This window comes from Lathyrus oleraceus, chromosome 3 (genome assembly GCF_024323335.1).
Source record: "Lathyrus oleraceus cultivar Zhongwan6 chromosome 3, CAAS_Psat_ZW6_1.0, whole genome shotgun sequence".
NCBI lineage: Eukaryota > Viridiplantae > Streptophyta > Magnoliopsida > Fabales > Fabaceae > Lathyrus > Lathyrus oleraceus.
The window spans coordinates 492,734,245-492,756,872 of NC_066581.1; the positions used below are offsets into that span (position 1 = coordinate 492,734,245).

At 38.7% G+C, this 22,628-nt stretch overlaps 1 protein-coding gene across 1 annotated transcript in view; it reads left to right on the forward strand.

The window, feature by feature from the left end:
• The window catches only part of LOC127131810 (uncharacterized), a 37,301-nt gene that overhangs the window by 13,719 nt on the left and 954 nt on the right, over positions 1-22,628 (forward strand). The gene's annotated exons all lie outside the window — the stretch shown is intronic.

A 22,628-nucleotide genomic window follows, 5' to 3' on the forward strand; every position in this document is an offset into this window, starting at 1 on the left:
ATTCTGATGATTGTTGTAACCCTAAATTTTCCCTCCTCTTTCTCATCTATGTATCTAATCACTTGATCAAGAGATGACTTGCATAAATCCATAAATCATCCACATGCATCACTCCCCATGGATTCAAAAGAAACTTGGGCCCAGGAAGCCAGGTTTCACACAGGTATCAAGGATCCAAAGGCATGGGTTGGTCACATCATCAGCATAGCATGTGAAACCTTAATGATGGTGGTGAAGGTTTGACTTCAACAAAGTTGTGACCAGACAACTGGGGCATTCAAAACCCTAATTTCTCAAGGCAGGATCTCTTGGAGCTTCCCTAGGCCTCATCTTGGCATCCAAATCCCTAATCAGGAGATGGTAATCAAAGGAACTTGGTGGCTTGATTGTGTATTCATTGTCAAGTTGCTTGACCTAGCTTGGAGTCTTGGTCTTAGCTCAAAGTCTATGGTGCTATTCATTGGGTTGTGGACACATCTTGGGTCATCATAACAATCAAACCCCTGTGTTTTAAGCCACTTGTTGGTCATGCCATTGGTTCATGGATTTTATATCAAAACCTTAACCTTATGGTCTCATTTCATGGTCTTGTTCATATACATTATCAGTCAAGTTATTTTCTTTTCAAAAGTCAAACATTCAAGCCAATTGTGAAACCAATTTCAATCATTTTTCAAAACCATTTCAATCCATTTCATGTCATTTTAAACCATTACATATGATTCCAACCAAGAAAATACAAAATTTGACATCTTTGACCAATTGTTGACTTTGGTCAACAGTTGACTTTTTGGTCAACTTTGACAAAAGTCAACCCAAGACCCTGATACCCTAAATTTAATCATGATCATCAATGCATTGTCCATTTACAAAGAAAATACCAAAAAATGAAGTTTTGACCTATTGTTGACTTTGGTCAACAGTTGACTTTTGGTCAACTTTGAGCAAAGTCAACCTCCCCATTTTTGACCATCAAAAACCTAACCTAACCTAATTTGCCTTGATTCTTCATCCAATCTCCATGCTTTGTGAGATCTTTCTCTTGGTTGCTTCCATTGCAAGTAATGCATTTTTGTATACCATGTCACTTTGGCATTTTGGAACCATTGACCCTTAGCTTTGGTTGGTCCCTAACAGATTCCCAAAGAGTTCCCTAATAACACGAGTTTGTCTCTTGCCCATCACTCTTGGCTTGAACCTAAAACAATACAACATAACCATGAAAATACATGACCTAGCCAATGCAAACACTATGCTAGCCCTGTAGCTGCAGCAGTTCATGCTACAACCTACTGCACACACTTTACCTAGCCTAATATTTTGTAGCAGCACTATAAGCACATAACCAGTGGAACCTACACTTGGCCTTGAGTTTGTCATGGTGATAATGGCATGGAAGCTGCAACCTAGAACCCCCTGCTCACAATCCAACACAACAGTCATGACACATGCGATGAAACTTTGCATATTGAACCTAACACAGAAACCTGTAACACAGTTAATTCAAGGGCCAGTTCAGCCAAATCCTAGCAAACCATAACCATCAATACTCCTATAGTTAGTTCTGCAGCATATGAATTGGAACTAGGACAAGAACCCCGCTATGAGACTAAGCACACATCTGAACTTGACCAAGGTCAAGGTCCTGTAGCATGAGGTTTCCAGCAATAGATGTGCATCCCAAATCCTGCTAATGTGCATTGCAAAACATCCTGCCGCAGACTCAGTCTTGCACCAACAAAACCACTACCAAAATTGTACATCAAGACATATGGCAGTATAGCCCAAGCTAAACATTGGGGAACCTTGTTGCAAATCCACAAGAGCCCACTGCTACAACAACCTTGCCACAGGATGCACTCTTGCCATCATCAACAAATACTAAGACCAAAACAGACCTGCAGTGATCCTGCAGTACACCACATTGCCATGCTAAACAGACCATAATCTAAATCATTCAACAACCATTACCTGAGCAAATCATCCAACATAAATGATGCACTGCCATAACTAACAGATGCAAAACAGTCCAGCATTCACCAATAATCAAATAAATTCAAACATGTTAGAGTTGATGCTAACAAATCCAACCATACATGACCAAGAAAATGACATGATGATGCAAACAAAATCCAAGTCATGACCAAAACAATCAACCAAAAGAAAACCACACCATTGCAATGATTTTGCATCAACCAGATCATGAACCAAACTTGAAATCAACATGAAACTTGCAGCAACCTACAATGCATCGAACCTTCAACCATGTCCACAACCTGTAGCAACATCAGTCTGCAACAAATGGACCTCCTGGCAACAATGCACAAAAAAAGATAGATGTAGCCTAACTTGTAAAGGAACTCAGAGTAGAATGAACTCAAACTTTCACACTTGCATTCTACACAACCTAAAGTTAAACTGCAAACATCAACACATGGCATCCAAAACTAACATCCCGTAGCATGCCATGATCATGAACTAGCATTCAATCCTGCACCATGAAGTAACATGCAATACCTCAGACCTAACATACACAATCCTATATTGCATGCACTAAGACCTGAACTATCCATCAAGCATATCCAACTTACATCAAACCAGCAATTACATGACAAAACCAAACCACATCAGTCTTGCCCAAACACCATCCTGCAGCATCCTTGTTCATCATCAAGCCAAGGCATAGCAGCTACAATGAATTTTTGGTGAAAGCAGTCAGCTGGTCAGTCCAAAGCATCATGACATAACTTGGCAAATGCAATCCATCATCAGTGGAAATCATGCTGCTGAACCTATTTTGAACTGTGGCAGAAGCAAATTAAAGCCAAGCCAAACCCCTAAAGCCTATGTCATTAATTTAGACATGTAAACCAATCCTATAGTGTCGCATCCTGCGAAAAATCAACCGGCGAGCCTAAAAATAAAACACACAGAGCCGCCACTAAACGTTATTTATCCCAAGATAGGGAAAGGAAACGCTCAGAGAAACCTGGAAAGGAAATGGTCTCGCGACCAAGAGAATGGGTTCGGGAGTCGGTTACGCGAGGGGAAGGTATTAGCACCCCTCACGTCCTAGGTACTCCTAGGGATCCACGTTCTAAAATAAAGAATAGGTTGCTAAACATCACACACACACACGGGGAACGCAGGTGGGGTTAAGAGGAACGAGCTCGATAAGGTATCGCACCTTATGCCTACATATCTTGTCTGGAACAAGAATCAGAGCCTCTGTAGTTCGGCTTACGCACGCCAAACAACACAAAACAATCTCACAGATGGCAAACATGGAGCCCGACAACCACTGGATGGAATTACGTCGGCATCCGAACCAAAACACACTCAAAGGGGCAAACGTGGAGCCCGACAGCCAATCACTGGGCTTACGTCGGCATCCGAACCCAAACATACACGCAAAACGGCAAACGGGGAGCCCGACTGCCAATCACTGGGCTTACGTCGACATCCGAACCAAAACATACAGTCAGATAACAAGTAAACGCACGCAAAAAAGAAAAAGGTTGCCCGGAGAGGTCTCGCACGACCACCTGCCTACATACCTCGTCTGGCACGAGGATCAGGGCGATGTAGTTCCCCTGAAAGGGACTAAATTGCTAACCAGAAACCGGGGAAAGATACACAACTAGGGAGCTGAGACTCGAGCCTAATGTTGTCATGCATCGTTAACCCTAAGTTCGGTTTTCTATCCTACTTGCATAAGCAAACTAACCTAACCAGGAAAGAAGCTAGCACACAAGCATACAATCATATATCATCAAATGAGAACAGGTATCTCAAACAAACATGTCAATCAAATAATCACAAAACACCCACTATAGCCAAACAAGGGGGCTCAATCAATCAGGTTTGACTGCCTAAGCAATCGTCTGTACAGGCTGTGTCTGCTCTTAACCTTGCCATTACGAGGCTAAGGTGAAGCAGATGATGGGATGAAGTGAGGATCAGACCTCACAGCTCTTATCCCTAACCAGGGAGAGCTGACAAATGAGCATGGGTCCAGAATAGGGGAACCCTTCTATACTCGATGACTCTGACTCAATGTGCACTGCACAGGATCTTGGGCTTTTGATCTCAATGCTACAACCATGTAATGGGAGCAAGGAGAAGACTCAACTGAAGAGTGGGGGACAGACTGCTTGTCCCTACCTTCCACCAATTGCCTTACTTGAAGGACTTTTCCTGCTTGGGCTTAAAATTAAACATACACAAGCATTGCCTCTTAAGGAGGACTTCAGACAATTTGCCCGGCCCGGTAACAGCCGGGTCTCCAGACTACATGAAGTCAAGAAGACCTACCTCAATGCAAGTTGCTTAAGCAACGCAAAGCAAAAGTTCACAAGGAACTGAGCAACTAAAGTACCTGGAAACAATCCAACACAGTTAGTACTCAGACAGACAAAACCAAACAGCAAGTGTTCAATCAATCAAACTATACAAAGCAATACACAACACAAGGCAAGCTCAAAGCTTAAGCCTAAGCTTTACCACCTACAAAACAATGTTATGTTAGTGTACAAACATCAAACCACATCATTTAAAATTGATTTGGATCATTCTCCATGTGCATTATGCTTTTGATCCTGAAAAATCAAGCAAACATTAGCAACTAGACCACTAGGCCAAGCCTAGGGTCCAAAGGCAATAAAAACTCCTAAACAGCAAGATATCCACCAACCAATCTCAAATTAAAGTCAAACAAGAGCAAACACCATTGGTCTCATGTTTATATCATTCATCATGCTCATGTTGTGCACAAAACAAGGCAAACTAGTTCAAATGAAGCACCAAGCATACAAACAGAACTATTGCATTCAAATCCATACCAAAACACATCCAAAAATTCTCAAATAAATTACACCTAAACAGGGCCTAATCAAGGTCTACCATGTCAAATTTGAGCTCAATTGGGCAAATGGAACCATGTTAATGAAAATCAACAAAAACAGACACAATAATAGGCTCCAAATCACAACATCAATGTATACATCCACTTCAAAAATTCATAACTCAATGAAAACAAAAAAGAAATGGATGAGACCAAAACAGGGAGGTCCTAACATGTGTCTAGTTCATGCATATCAAATTTCATGACAATCCAATACCATATGAGCATTTCCCAATCAATCTACCAACCTAGGTCACATGAGCTTGCAAAATCAATCACCAGAAATGAAAAATCATGATCAATTAGAAAATGCAGTGAAAAATTCTACAAAAATTCACCAAGCATCCTAACATGTCAACAATTTACCATGCAAAATTTCAAATTAATCCAACAAGTATAGGTCACTCAAAAAAATCCAGCAAGTTGACATAATGAGGTGTGACACAAATTGTCACACCTAAGTTCCAGAATTTGCTGCTCATTGACCAGGTATCAAAAATTCATGAAATTTATATGGAAATGAGCATCAATGAGTCCACAATCATCACAAAAATTTTCAAGAATTTATTTGCAAGCATGTGCATTTTATGAACAAAATGGTAGAATGTATCAAATATGAGTACATGTGAGACAAGCCTAAGTCAAACAATAATTATACCATGCACAACTTTGACCAATAGGTCAAAAATAATCTACAGTCAACAAGGAAGTCAAAGAAAAAATTCTCATATTTTTCTGATTTTTCTACAATTTTTTTATGAATTATTTCATGTGTTAATGATTTTTATGAATTTTTTAAGAATTAATTATAATTAAATAATTTCAGTAATGGCAGTATTGTAAATAGTTTGCGCGGGAGCGGGAAACAGCTAATTCGAATTTTCAAACCAAATTATGGATCAAACATACTATTGAACGCGTTCTTGAACAAGAACCATTCCAGAAAATCCAGAAAATCACGATGAACATTTCTTCACCAAAATAATCATGCTATACATCAAAATCACCGTCTAATCACGTACATCATGGATATGGATTCAGTTTCTCCTAATTCTAAACCTATCAACCGGATCGAGCGAAAGAAGTTTCTACATCAAATGTTCAAGTCAAGATATCTCTCTCTACACTCAACCGAATCCAAAACCACAAGTTGCATGACGATCTACATTGAAAAATCTATCTAAGCCATATCTCAATTCATACAATTAAAGAAATCGAAATCTGACCTTATGGAGATGGCAGAAGTTGATTTGGATGTTTCCACGTGTGAAAAGCCAAAACAGATGCAGTTTATTGATGAGGAAGATGATTGAAGTGAATGCCTTAGCTCAAAACAACTCTAGGTGCAAGAATCTTCAAAACTCCATTGATGAGCAAGGTTATGACAGTCCAAATTCAGCAAGCTTTGGCCACGAGTTGAACGAAACAGTTCCTCAACTCCACTTGTAGAATGCAGATCCAAGAAAAATGAACAAGTTTGATGAAGATTTCTTGGAGAAATGGTGAAAAAGGTGAGATGAAGTTTGGAGAATTTGAGAGGTTTTTGGAGGGAAAGTTTGTTAGATCTGAAATTGTGAAATTGTCCTTTTCAATTTCTGTTACAGTTAAGGTTATATACCACATCCTAATCCACTCCTTAATCACAATTAGCAAAATGAAGTGAAATTAGTGAAAAATCAGTTGAGTGAACAAAAATTTGGAAAATAGGTGACTTAACAACCAAAAAACAGCTTCACACAGCAAAAAAATACCCAGAAAACTGAGTTTTCGCGCGAGCGGTCGACTCATAGCCTGCTATGCGTCGACCCGAGGCCTATGCGCTGACCTATGCGTCGACTCAAACACGCTATGCGCTGACCCGTGGTCTATGCGCTGACCCTATGCGTCGACTCATAGCCTGCAAAAATTTTTTTTTTTTTTTTTTTTTTTTTTTTTTTTTTTTTTTTTTAAAGAAGAGGAGGGCAAATTTTGAGATGTTACATATAGCTAACCCTTTGAAACTCACCATGACAGGGATAAGTCCTGCACTAACCAAAACAGTCACCAAGTCTAAAATCATGTTGAGGCTAGTTACTGAATAATAGTAGCAAGTTCAAGATACTATTACCTTGCTACCATGGCCTTGCAAGACTAATCCTTGTGCTGCAGCAAGAGAAGTAAAAGAGGGCAAAGAAGTGAGATTGGGATCTATGAAACATCAACCACTGCCTGCATTAATAGGAACATAAGCCTACCAAATATGAACATCAAATCATGGCAATATAACATGGCATGGTTTACAAGATGACCTACCAACTCAGTGTGCACAAGTGCTAGCCATTGAATCTCCCAAGCAAGCATATCACATGCCATGAATTGGATTCAATGAACAGGATCAAAGTCTGCAGTAAAAAAGGAGCATGAGCCATTAGTGGAGCATAAGAAAAATGATCAAAAAGAGGATGTACATGTTAAGCTTGCAATGTATTGAATCAAAGCATAGGTTAAACATCATACACTTGCACTCAATGACTAGTTCAGTAGGTTACCTCTAATTCATTGGTAATCCTAAGCCTAAAGCTACCTGCTACAGCCAGTACACATCCAAAAAACCATTAACCTTTTGTTTCATCATGAAGTCACTTAAACTTCATTGAAACTAACCCAACATGACTTCAACTCATTAATCACCAAAGGCAAAACCTGCTCAGTAGGTCACCATTCATGAGTATGTTCAATTCCACTTAAACTAATCTATAATAGCCAGTCTAATTCATTCACTCATTAATCAATCTCAACCACTGAGTTGATTCTAACTAACTGAGTTTCACCATGAACTCAGTGAGTTGAATGCAACTAACTCCAAGCCTAAATAATTGTTTCCAATCCTAACTCCCATCTAAAAACAACTCCAAACCTAGACTCTATATAAACAGTGGATCACTCTCAGTTTCAACACTTTTGGAACCCTGTGAATTCTGAGCAATTTCTCTACAACCTCTCTCACCCTCACCAAAGCTCTTACTCTCTCTCACAAGAAAAGCCATTGAAGCTTCACATTGAAGCTTCAATTCAACTTGAGCTAAGCCACCTCACTACCACTCTGTTATCAAGAAGAAGAAGGAGACGAGAAGAAGAAGAAAAGGGAAGAATCAAGGTCAGGACACTTACCGGTGAATTCTCCGATCATCTTCTCCGGTATGTCATTTACATTTCGCTGTCGTTTCTTGTTTTGAGTGTACCAGAGCGTAGCCTTTAGGTTGAAGAATGAAACCCCCATGGTTGTGAGGTTTAGGTTGCACCATTTGCTGTTTAATTTGGCTTATAGGCCTTAGGGTTCTTCTCCTCAGAGGTGTGATTTGGCCGGTGTGAGGAGCGTTCCTTCAATCCATGTTCATTTTCGTGTTCAGCTCGACTGAGTGTTTCGGTTAGGTTAGGATTAGAGGTATAAGTTGACACCGGCGCCGGTGACGACCGCCGGTGTGGTGGACCAAGACAGAGGACGGTGAAACTGGTTTGCGAGGTGAGCGCGCGTTTAACTTAATTTGACTCTGTTGACTTGTCTAAGTCAACAGAGGTGTTTGTTTGGGCTCAAGTTGGGTAAGGCCCATGGCAATTTACTGTGTACACATTAGTTCTTACTGATGTACCCCCAGGTTTAGTGAGAAAATGAGTTTGGGCTTTGTCAAGCCCATTAGCACGTTTGCTAATTCACCATGCGTTTTCTGTTGCACCCCTTTATGGTGGAAGGCTTAGATATGATGCTTGGGCCCAAACGGCCCGTTCCCATTTCATTAGTGTACCCCCCCCCTGTGTTTTTTGGTTGTTGGATTCTCTGGCTGGACAAAAATCAGCACTGGGCTCATCCTGCAGCCCATTAGTCTGATTCCAGTGTACACCACCCTTTTTCCTTTCACACCCTATTTCCCTTTTATTTGTTTCTTTCATTTTCTTTTGGTTTTACATTTTAATTAGGATAATTTTAGAATAATTAGAAAATTAATTCATATTAGAATAATTAGAAAATTAATTCCTTTTAGAATAATTAGGATTAATTCTCATTTTTAGAATATAATTAGGATTAATTAGGCTTAATTCACACATTAGGACTTTAATTAGGTTTTTAATTAGGAATTGAGTTAAGTTATAGTTAGACTCTTTTGACATTAGGTTAGGATTAACATTAGAATTTAATCAATCTTAGACCATAAATTTTGACATATTTCATAAATGGCCATTTTGCCCTTATGGGCCTAATTTTGATATTTCTGTGTTAGAATTGCATGTTCCCCTTAGGATTAGAATGCAATTAATTGTAGGATTTAACATAGAATTTTCATCATGATTTTAATCAACTTTGACATGCTCCCTTATGATTTCTAATCTAACTTAGAATATTCAACCAACTTCTAATGCATGATCCCTTAGGTTAGTTCTAACAATTACTAACTTCAATTAGATCCAAAACTTAGTTCCCTTCAAAAATAAAATCAAACCCCCAATTAAATTGATCAAAAGCAATTTTGATTAATTAAATCCTTTGAAATTGTATAATCCCACAGTCTAATTGAGTGACCACCTTGGTCACTTAGTAGGACTTTCCTTTCGCGTTGTGGAGCTCAAGGCCTCAATTCAAGATCTTCAATCAAGGCATCCTCAGTTATACCAAGCAGCGGATTATTCAAGAACATCAAAGGTGGCGTCTTCAAATTTCAAGCACATCAAAGGTGGCGTCTTCAACACTTGTTAACTCAAAGTTAGAAGAGTGTGACACGAGCCTTAAGCAATAAAGAAGGAATGGGACTGGAGTATTCCTACCCCCATTCTGAGTATCTTTGGGTATGGGACGTATGACCCGTCGCTCATCGTATTCACCTCTATTCATAGACTTTAGCACAATTCTAACCATGCGATTAACAAGTCTCTCTTCACAAAGGCAAAAAACAGCAAAAACAAGGACAACATCAACAACTTATCAATCATGAATCAAGTTGTACGATACGAGCCTTAAGTAAAGGAGAAAGAGTGAGACTGGAGTTATCCTACCCCCATTCTGAGTATCTTTGGGTATGGGACGTATGACCCAGTGCTCATCATATTCACCTCTATTCATAGACTTTAGTGCAATTCGAATCGAACGATTGATAAGGTCTTCATCTTCCATGCAAGAAACAACTACAAAGACTCTTCTCTCTCCACTTGAAAGTTAGTATGATTCTCATCATCCAGTAACTATCAAGTATATCCATTCTTCATTCTCGATCATTCCATTTCTAATCATTTCAATCTCAATCATCCATTTCGTCTTGCCTCCTATCAATTTCTTTTCAGCCTAGTGGGCCAAACTACGAAAGCTCTGATTTCCTCATTTGTACAATAAGGATACGTAGGCAGGAGAACCCAGTTTCTTCGCGAGCTACCATATTTATTAATCAACTCTTCTTCGTTCATTCAATCAATACCATCTTTTTGAGGTCAAATATCATTGTTCCTTGGATTCCATTCACATCCTTTTAAGACACTTAATGAATACTCCGCCTTGTGAACCAAGAGTTGTTCGCGCTATGCAGTCGAACACTTATTCATTCTTTTTTCGGTTATTCCAACACGATGTTGTAGGCCCTCGCGTGTTGGTTCATACCAGTTTTACTCTTGAGTTCGAAGCCAGTTATCTTCTTGAGCTCCCTCGATACCATTATGTTGGTGCAAGTTATAATCTTCATCGATGTATATCTCCCTTTCTCTCTTTTCGTAGTTCTGAACTACGATTGCTCTGATTTTCTCATTACAGAATAAGAATACGTAGGCACGAGGATGCGAATCCTTGGCGAGCATACTCCTAATTATTTCTCCTTCGCCTTAGGGTACCATCCATATCTTTCATAATCCATTATCTACCGTCGATCATAAACCGTTCATCCTAGTGACGCATTATTCCTTTGACATCGAGATACACTTTCTTTGGAATTCCATATATACCCTTTTAGGACGCTTAATGAATAGTCCACTTTTGTACCTAGAGTTGTTTGTACTATGTAATCAAACACTTAATTCCTTCTTTTTTTAGCTAAAACCCTATGGTGGCGGTCTTCTAGTCCACGTATCGGTTAACGATGTTTCCCTCTATGGTACAAATCCCATTTCTCCTATGGATTCCAATATACCTTGAATTTCGATTTCAAACAATACTTTTCAGTCACTTATCACCAGGTACTCTATTCTATGACTTTGGTCACTTCACTCCATTCATTTCCATGATACCTTCATATTCTACCTTCATTCACTTCATGTGATATACCAGTTACCTTTGAGCCAAATACACTATACCTTTGTGCTCCATCTTGTACCCCCTTTTTCGTGAACCAAGAGCCGATTTGTTTGTCTTGTCAGACCTTGTAGCTTAGACAAACATCTCCTTACTTACTTTGTAGCCGCATTTAGGCAACCCTTTCTTTTCGGTTATTCCAATACAATGTTGTAGGCCCTCACGTGTTGGTTCATACTAGTTTTACTCTTGGGTTCACATTTTCACCCCTTGTTGGAGTTCAAATCATATTATCCTTTGGTCCAGACCATACCTTTGATCACCATTCTTTTCACCTCCCACCATTAGTTCTCTGAACTACGGAGCTCTGAATTCCTTATTACACTATGAGGATACATAGGCATGAGGGCCCTAATCCTCATCGGGCACTTTATCTATTTCCCTTCCTTTCCCCTCATTCTTTTGCGAGTAATCTTTAGTTAACACCTATTCAAGCGAGAACAATCAAAACGGTTCCCATGGAGTACCGTGGATGTTTGGGGTGCTAATACCTTCCCCTTGCATAACCGACTTCCTTACCCAGTATATCTCTTTCCCCCGGGTTTTATCGATGTTTTCCCTTCCCTCTGGGTATAAATAAAGTTCGATGGCGACTCTGTTGTATGTTCGAGCGTGCGATACGTTAGGGTATATTTCCGCTAGCTTCAATGTTGAGAAACTATTAATGCATTTCTTCCAAGACAACCTCCGTGGGGCTTCACTTAAATGGTATATGCAGCTTGAACGCACACATATACGAACTTGGAGGGAGCTAGTTAAAGCATTCCTTAAACATTATCACTATGACTCAGACATGGCTCATAACCATACTCTGCTCGAGAGCCTAACTCATAAGTCAGATGAATCATTTAAGGAATATTCCTAACGGTGGAGAGACTTGGTTGTCAAGGTTCAACCCCCTCTTTTGGAAAGGGAGTTGGTGGACATGTTCATGAGTACCCTTCAGGGGACGTATCTTGACATGATTCTTGGAAGCGCCTCCTCATGATTTCCAAACTTGGTCATTTCATGTGAGTGAATCGAGAACTGCTTGAAAATCGTTAAAATCCAAGATACAATCGTTGTGGCTAATGAAGCAAAGAAACCTCACTCCGAATTCCCTAAGAAGAAGGAAGGGGAGACCAATGTCGCCATGATAGTCAAAGGGGAAGGTAAAGCCTACCAAGCTCCATACTATCAAGTGGCAACAGTAGCACCGAACTAGTATCAACAACAAACATATGAATCCATATTGGTCCTCCACCAATGCAGTATCAATAGTCATACGCTCCTTAACAACATTACGCTTCCCAACGATATAATTATTATCAATAGGGGCTGTAGAAATTGAAGAAACCATAAAGAAGGATAGATCTGGTCCCAATGTCATACATTAATTGCTTACTCACTTTTTTCGAGTCTCGTTGGTGTAACTAAGGGAATTAGGACCTCCTCCAACACCTCTCCCTCAGGGCTATGACACCAATGCTAGATGTGAGTTTCATTCAGGGGCACTCGGGAATACAATCAAGAATTGTAGATTACTAAAGCATAAGGTCCAAGACCTAATCGACTCAAAGGCTATCTTGTTCATGGAAAACGTTCCAAACATAATGAACAACCCCATGCAGGAAAGCATATATGCAATGCCACAACCAGTGTAGCGGAAAGTAGTGGTAAATCTGAAAAAGTTGCATTCGAGGATTATCACGTCAATTTATGCAAGTATAAAGACCCCAACCTATGGGAGGAGTAAGGCTAATCCCGCCAGAAATCACTAGATTGTTCAGTCGAAAACTCAAAAACGAGTGACTTAGCCAAAAATTAGGGCATCCCTGTGGATTGAAAATTTGAATCAATCCAGCAAAAGTAGGGAAATAAAAAAGATAGAGAAGCAAAAGAGGAATCAAAAGAAAATCCCCAGCAAGAGCAAAGTTGTGTGGCTACAAACCAAATAAAAGGTGGGTGACTGCCACTCCAAAAACCTCGTTGGTTTATCACTTCCATCATTCAAAATCCCTTTTGGAAAATGAGCACTTGTGTCCAACTAGCCGAACGTAGGACTGTAGAACATTAAGGAGAATAGGTGGGTTAGAATAGGTTTCGAGCCATAAATCCTTTCTTTCTAAAACTGTGAACCAATCCACATTACTACCCGCAAAAGACCTAATTGAAGCATGGTTTATTTCTAAAGCATACTATAGTCGGTAAGATCGTGTTAAAAATGACTCATGACAGTTTTCTTATCATTTGTGTTGGTATCGATATGACATTTCCATTAATGATCTATTCACTATATGTCATAATTCTAGTGAACGGACTTGGATTTCAAAACTGACATAAATATAACATTGCAATTATCATTTCTAAGACGAACATTTTTACTCGTGAGTAAGCATTTGACATCAAGAAAGTTCCCACGATGAACATGAATTGAGGAGCTTGATGATACCAAGGGACAAAACGCCTGAGGACCCCGTTGAGAAGGGGCTGGTCCTTTAGTTGATCCCACCAGGGGGAGAGTGCTTAAAGACTCCGAAGAGCAAAAGGCAAGCCGCTTCAAGATTCGGTGAGTCTGGGGCAATCACGTCGAGAAATCTCTACAAGATTCTATCAATCTGAGGAATCACGTCGAGATTCGACAAATCTCTCTCAGACCAGTTAGTCAGGGGCATTCCCTTGAATATCAACCAACCAGAGGCAAAGTTACTTCAAGACTCATACTGGGGCATGCCGCTCCAAGAGCACAAGAAGTCAATCTCTCTGAGAGGGTTAATCAGAGGTATACAGTTCCAAAACACTAAGGCAGGTCAGATCAAGATCATCCTACAAAAAAGTTGCTTTATAACTTGTGATTGGGGAAATCCATATAGATACCCAATAGACCGGGGTAAGACTGGCCATAAAGGGTAAGTTCCTCTTTGTACTTTCAAAGCCTCTCAAATCTAGCCTGGTGCATCATAAGATCCAGCTCAGGCTCACCATTTCAACAGTATCGAGAGACCAGGATGTTGGAAAGTTGTGTTAAACATATCCCATAACCTTTCAACAGGAAGCCTTGTAACCAAGCAAAATATCTCCCAATGTTCATTATACATGACCCACCTCAGGGGTGTTTGATGAACCTTTAAAACCATTGCATAAATCAGCATGCATTAATCATGCCACGCATATCGTTCATCTAGCATAGCATGAAGCCTCTCCCTAACAAGTTAAATCCCAATCTTTATTGGCCATCCTTCAAAGCCTAATTCTTACTGGCATCCTCAAAACTTTACATCTCGAATAAAAGATATGAGACTGGATGAATAACCTATTCCTTTCTCGTTTGTTTTGAACACCTGACGTGGGTTTGACAAGTCCCGTAGTGGTAGTCATATTTCGAGAACTTCATCCTCGCTGTTGTGCCTAAGGGACATCATGAGGTTTTCGTGCCTACTGCAAAGTCCCCATTTGACATAACGTGATTAAAGCCCAGTTCCCGTCTAGAAATCCCCTTGAAGCCCAGTTCCTGTTTGGCAAACCCCCTTAAAGCTCAGTTCTTGTCTGGAAATCCTCTTCAAAGCCCTGTTTATGGCTGCCAAACCTCCTTAAAGCCCAATCCTTGCATGGAAAACCTCCCTAAAGCCCAGTTCATGTCTAGAAAAACTCTTCAAAGCTCAAGACCTATCTGACAAACCCTTTCAAAGCTCAGTTCCTGTATGGCCCTTCACCTCAAATCCCAATCTTTATTGGCTCGTTCCAAAAACCCAACTTACTTGGCATCCCACAAATCCCAATAATTGGCATTCTTCATAAGTGATCGTCATCATATAAAACACCTTATCCTCTAATTCAAGTATCCATATGAAGCATAAGCTATGTACTCTTTTGTATTTACCCTACTTTTCCTAACACTCATTTGTGTTGACTGTTTTAACACTCTTCTATGTTGACCATTTTTTCCTAATACTCGTTTGTATTTATCTTAAAGACATTTTCAATACTTGTATATATTACTTCCCAACACTCTTCTGTGTTGGTCCTTATCTCTTTAATACTCTATGTATCAATTCCCAACATTCGTCTGTGTCATTCCCTCTCTTTTTTGATGCTCGTCTGAATTACTTCCCAACATTTATCTACGTTGATCATTATCTCTTCAATACTCATCTGTATTGATTCTCAACACTCCTTTGTATTTATCCTTTTTCAATACTCATCTATATTGATTCTCAACACTCGTCTGTGATTATCCTTTTTTCAATACTCGTATGTGATTATCCTTTTTTCAATACTCGTTTGTATTGATTCTCAACACCCATTTGTGTTTATCCTTTCTTTCAGTACTCGCCTGTATTTATTTCCAACACTCGTATGTGTTATCGATTTTTTGCAATACGCGTCTGTATTGATTCCCTACACTCGTATGTGTTAATTCTTTTTTCAATACTCGTCTATATTGAGGTCACACACCCGTATGTGTTAATCCATCTTTTCGACACTCGTTTATGTTAATATGATTTTCAGTGCTCGTCTGTATTGATTCCCAACACTCGTCTGCGTCAATCTTTTTCCAATACTCGTTTGTATTGAGCCCCCGTATCTGTCTGTATCAATCCCTTTTTTCTCAATACTTGCTTGTATTGATCTCCAACACTCATCTGTGTCAATTCTTTTTTTCCAATACTCGTCTGTATTGATTTTTAACACTCGTCTATTTTTATCCTTTGTATTGATCTCCAACACTCATTTGTGTCAATTCTTTTTCCAATACCCGTATGTATTAATTTTCTACACTCGTCTATGTTTATCGTATATATTGATTTCCAACACTCATTTGTGTTTATCCTGTTTTCAATACCCATCTGTATTGATCTTCGCCAATCGTTTATGTTAATTCTTTTTCCAATACTCGTTTGTATTGAGCTCTAACGGTTATTGGTGTTAACCCTTTTTTCAGTACTCGTTTGTATTAATTCACTTATCTGTATTAACCCTTTTTTAATACTCGTCTGTATTGAGGTCCAACACCCGTCTATGTTATTTCCCATTTTCAACACTCTTATGTGTTAATCTTTTTCTCAATACTCGTCTGTATTGATTCCCAACACTCGTTTGTGTCAACCTTTTTCCAATGCTCGTTTGTATTGGGTTCTCCATATGTCGTTTGTATTAAACCCTTTTTTCAATGGTCGTCTATATTGATCTCCAACACTTGTCTGTGTTTATCCTCTCTTCAGTACTCGTCTGTATGAATCTTTGACTCTCGTCCGTGTTAATCTCTTTTCAATACTCGTTTGTATTTGTGTTACTCCTTTTTCCCAATACTCGTCCTTATTGAATTCTAACATTCGTCCGAGTTCAATCCTTTCTTTAGTACTCGTCTGTATTGATTCCCAATATTATGTATTGACCTCTAACACTCGACTATGTTATTTCTCGTTCCAATACGTGTTTGTGAGTTCTAACACTCATCTATGTCATTTCTTTTGCCAATACTCGTTTGTATTAATTTTCAACATTCGTTAGTGTTGACCCCTTCCAATGCTCGTCTGATATACATCACTCATCTGTCTTGATTTCCCCCTCCTTCTTAACCTGTTGTTAGGAAATTCTCAGTACCATATTCATCGGGTTCCTTCTTAGCCTCTCTCTAAATAATTTCTCATTGCCTTTTGTACAAGAAACCATATCCCTAACAAGCTTAAACTTTTTGTTTAACTCTAAGCCCAAAACTTTGTATTTGGCCAATTCCCCAGCTCAAAGCCTAAAACTTTAGGTTTAGCCCTCTAAGCCCGAACCTTTTTTTTATCAATACCTTTTTCCCAGCACAAGCCTAAACTTTACATTTAGACATACATACCCATAAAGCCCAAATATTGTTAGATTTGGCCCTTCTTCCCCAGCAAAGCCCAAATCCTATTGCATTTGGCCTTTCTTCTCCATTAAGCCTAAGTTACATGACTATCCCTTCATATCCATAAAGCCCAAATCATGTTGCATTTGGCCATTCTTACTCGTTAAGCCTAAGTTGTATGCTTAGCCCTTTCATATCCATCAAGCATAAACCTGGTGTTTAACCCTTCTTCTCCGTGAAGCCCAAATTTCATTTGGCCCCCTTTTGTCCCTATTATAGTCCAATTACTTCGTTTAGCCATCTCCCTTCGAAGCATAAAATTTGTTTATCCATTCCACTAAAGCCTAGTTCCTGCCTAGCCAACCTTCTCAAAGTCTAGTCCCCGTCTGGTCAATCATTTCAATCCCCAGCGAAATCGTCAATCACTCCAAAGCACATGCCCCTCTTGGTAAACCATCTTCAAAACCTCTTACATAGTATATTCCCCAGGGAGAACCTTGTCACTTCTTAACAATACCCTCCAAAACTTGTTAGTGGAGGAAAAAACAAAAAAAAATCATATATTGCATGCATATCATATTCCATACATCATGGATGCCTAACATTTCTTTTACAATTACCCCACACTCCCCGACAGATATGTCAGCTAATCCCCAACAAATGACCTAATACGAAAGCCAAATCGTCATTCCATATCTCAATAAACAATTCATTAATACCCTTGCATTACATCCATTCAATCCTAGTAGGATTTGTTTTGGATATTATAATATTTAATCCTCTCCTACTTCGAACGCCTGAAAGTCGTAGTTATTCATGCATTCAGGTCTGAGATAATTAAATAGGGGCAACTGTCATACCCTAAAATTTGCCCACACCAACTTTTGGTTTGATACTTCATCTGCATATCCATGACATCATAGTACATTAATTTTCATTAAGAAGCATAAAATCATGGATTCAAAGGCCTTGATCACACATAGCATTGAAGAGAGGTTGAGTTCTAAGCTAGGGTTCTTCCATGTCATGATTGTATTGATGAACCTTCATCTTGGTTTTCTTCATCATGGAGCATAGTGGAAACCCTAATTAATTGGTGTTGGATTACAAGCATCATCAAGATCATTCAAATAAAACCCTAATTTTTAGTTATGACACTACCATCCATTGCGTGTGCATCTAAGATTGAGGTTTATCTGAATCATTTGGTCCATTGTGGAGGATTAATTGATTTGAGGTTCATTCAAGGTCATTCTTGTTCATGGTCCTAATTCCTTTATTATGTCTCATTCAAAGTTTCACATGTCCATGGTCTTTTGCTTGGTTGATGTGCATTGGCTCAAGTCTAGTGCAATGGTATTTCAAGGTTCACTTTGATTCAATTTATGTCATTGCTTAATTGGAGTCTAAGGGCATTGGAATTCATAATCAAAGTCCATTTTATTCATTCTATCAAGTCATTGTTCATTCAAATTTCATTCTATTAAACACATTATTCAAGTTCATTTTCATTCCAAGTCCATTTCATTTCCAAGTCTTGTTCATTTTAAAACATATCAATCCATTACATCACAAAATATAATTTCAATACAAGTCATTACATTACTAGTCATTTCATAAAAAAAAACTTTTCCACCTAAGTTTACTTTTGGTCAACTATTGACTTTTTGGTCAACCAGTTGACCAAAGTCAACTAACCCACTTTCACCATCCTAAAACCTAAAGTCCATTTTTCACTTGAATGTTCCACTTGGTCTTGCCATGGTCCAAATTTTCACCACTTTCTTCAAGTATAAGTCATGCCTTGATTTCCACCATTTCATATTTTCATATCCTACAAAAAACAAACCAAGTTGTTATCACTCTCACCAAGTTACAATAACCATCCCAACATCAAGCATCATGTATCATTCATATCGTACATATCCATATTAACCATTCCAAATAATTAAGCAAGATAGCAATTCATTCACTAACTGTGCATGATATGTCAAGCATACATGGCCATTTCAAGCTACATTATAATGCATCGTAACTGCACAACATGATAAAGCAGCCCATGGCATCTTATGCATTAACCAGCCTACAAACCAAGGTCAAACCATTTTACGCATGCATTTCATGCATGACCTAGCCTACACCCACAAACAACTCATTGCAAATCCATGTAAATAAATCCAACATGACCATACCAATTCATTCACACAACTATACAAGGCATGTAACATTTATAGACAACAACTCACAATAATAGTGTATTGATGGTTTAACAAAAATACAGTAATGCATCATTCATAAACATTTCCATACATAACACATTTTAAGCAACATAGACCTACCACATTTCTAAACAGCCATGGCATACACATTCATTACAGTCCTAGTAGAAACACATGTATATCAACAACATATACAATCAAGTCTATTCATTAGAAATGCAACATGGCAAAACAAGTTCAGTCATAACAAGCATCACCTATCATACAACACACCCTAACTGAACACAACAATATCACACAATCAAACATGTAATTCACATCAATAGAGTAGCAATACAAAAAACTAACAAAAGTAACCATTCAATCAGAATAGCAAAACTAACCATCATTTTCACAATTCAGTTACAACCCCAACTAACTCATAACTAGCCTGGTTTTCCTAACAAACTTTCACAAAGTCAGTTACAAATTCTTAACCAACTGAAATTAACCTATATAACTTAATTCCTTATCACAACTTCAGGACCAACTATTCTCACTCCAATCACCCTCTCTCGAGTTCACCATAAACATAGCTTTTTCCCATCTCAGAATCATTCAACTTTCACTCAAATCACCCTCTCAAAAAACTCACTTCTGAGTTCATATCAATTCACTTTTCATACTCGAGTTCTCTCTCTCACTCATCAACCAGTTTCACTCAAATGAACAACCTCACTCAAACCAATCTGAAGAAAAATGTTCAACAGAAAAATTAAGAAGAAGAAGAAGAGCAATCAAAAATAGGAGGAATTGAACCAAGAACTCACATGAGAATCTTGCCATAAGCAGTTTAATCTTCTTTGGAGAAGGTAAGCTCGATTTCATCTTTTTGCTCCAATTATTTTATGGACTTGTGAGTGGAGATATGGGGAATCAAAGCCCAAACACATTGGGCTCTGATTCCCCGAGTGTGGCATTTAATTTAATAGTAAGTAGTTAGCGTTCTGTGTAATCTTGGGTTCGGTTGGATCTTAGAGCATTGTTTAATTTAAATTGGCCATAGATTCGACATGAGCACGTTGAGACACAAAGGATGTTGGTGTTAATTATGGTTTTGGCATTCTACCGCCGCCAGAGGCAACCTCCAACATGGTGGAGGACGGGGGTCTTAAGTCAGATTGAATTTGATTATGTTTTGGCCTTGGCACATGTTTTTTTTTCTTTTTCATTCTCATTTGAATTTTGGCATTGTTCTGAGTATTATTCCCCTTCATGCTACGCATTGGGCTTCCGATCCCCAGTCCCATGCATTTTTCAGTTTAACACCCTACAATGGCATTAACCCCCCCCCCCCCACCCCTACACCCCACTCGGCGAGGACAAATTGATATGGGTGACATTTGGGCTCTGCGCCCAATTTGTTTTTGGCACACCATTTTTGACTCATAAACCCCCTGTTTTTACTATTTTGCTATTTGTTTTTTATTTTTTTTCTTGACACTTTTTCGTATATTTTTCTTGCTAATTGTTTTTAATATTGAGTTTCAATTACCTTTTAGATAGTATTATTATCATGTTTAACCTAGTGTTTGAGTAGGTAGAAAATTACCTAGTTCTTGATTAATTCATCTTGTTATCACTTCATGTATTAAGTGTTAATTCTCAATTGGTTTTGTGGCCAATTTTCAATTAATGGCTCATTAGATGTTGATTCTTTAGTTGATTAAATATCATTTGATGTTATCATTTGGCCATATGATGCCACTTTGATCCATTTGCCTTTGTATGATTGCTTTAATCATGTGTTTCTATTAGAATGTGCATCCTTGTTGCATTTCTCATTTGCATTGAATTGTGTGATTATGATTGACGATTACCATGGCCTTTTGATTATTTTAGGCATGATATTGCTTTGTAAACTTGTATGATATCTTTTCCCATACCATTTTTTGATTGGTATCACCCCCCCCATTATGGTTAATATGTCCCTCATTCCCATGAACATGTAATAGCTTAGGATTTCCCTTTACTTTATTGCTTTCCATTGCATGCTAACTAACAAGATAAAATTAAACTATAAAAAAAGATTTTTTTTCAAAATAATAAAGACACACTTGATCCAACATCAAGTGTTTTCTAAATCAAACTTACTTCAAAGCAACATGAGTGCTTGATCCAACATCAAGTATCTCACCATCCATTCCATTCCATTCAATTCCCACTTATCATTCTATTTCTATCTCAATCCCTTTCTTCTCACACGCTTTTTCATAATAAATTCCAAACACTTGATCCAACGTCAAATTCCATTTCAAAACATTTTCTCAATAAACTGGAAGGTAAAAGTGGGGTGTACGTACTTGTGCATAACACACAAGTACTTGGGTTGTCGATCGTACCTAGCTTATAGTCTGATGCTTAACTTCATATTCAAAACACTTAACAATGAAACGAGTTCAATCAAGTGCTCTGAGAGAGAAACATAGTGGTTAGAATGTGTTTATTGTGGAAATTGGTAAACAACCGCCGATCCTCCCTGGTCTTAAAACGAAGGGTTACTTGCAGGATCAACCAGTTGATCCTAGGACATGTGCTAGTGCAAGTGAGACTTGTTCAAACTTCGACGAAATGACTTTGTGAGGAACGGCTCCCAACAAAGTGTCGAACAAGCGTAGGGTTTTTCCACACGAACGGTTTTAGACAATGTTATCGCCTGTAGGTGACTCGTGACCGACAACGCTACAACATTCAAAAGACGTATACTACAAACACGCTTTTGGTGAACTCTATGATCATGATAGAGTCAGTGTCGACAGCGTAAATGACAACGTAAAATGATAACTCAAACACAAAAGAAATTAAGATAAAATGTTCAACGGGAACAATTGAAAAGTAGGGAAGTTGCATTGAAATAAATGTCGTGATTCACGTACATAGCACTCTCAGAGAAACTCTTGCTTCCTCGCGCTGGGAATGGGAAGTTTTCTTACAAGTGATTTCGTAGTACAAAGTGAACACCTCGAGCCCCTTGTGGGATACTCCTATTTATACTAAACTAGAGGAAACTACTCATAAGCTAACTTCTTAGAAACTAGCAGATGTGATGACGCACGATCTGCATAACCGCCGCACCCATGTCTGGCTAACCGCTCCACGTTGGGACGCTTTTATTTCTTTTGGAACTGCTATTTTGTTTTAAATTTCAAATTTCTCCCCCCCATACATTAGGGCGAAGCTGTCTTCTGCACATTTGATTAGAATTCTTTAAGTCCCAAACCTCGCGTTGGTCGACATAATGGCCTGCCGACGGAACCATCTTTCCCTGTCAGCCTCGTCCTTTGGTTTATTTTTCTTTCTTGCTTGCTTTCAACATCTTTTTACCTTTTGGTAGGGTATGATCCC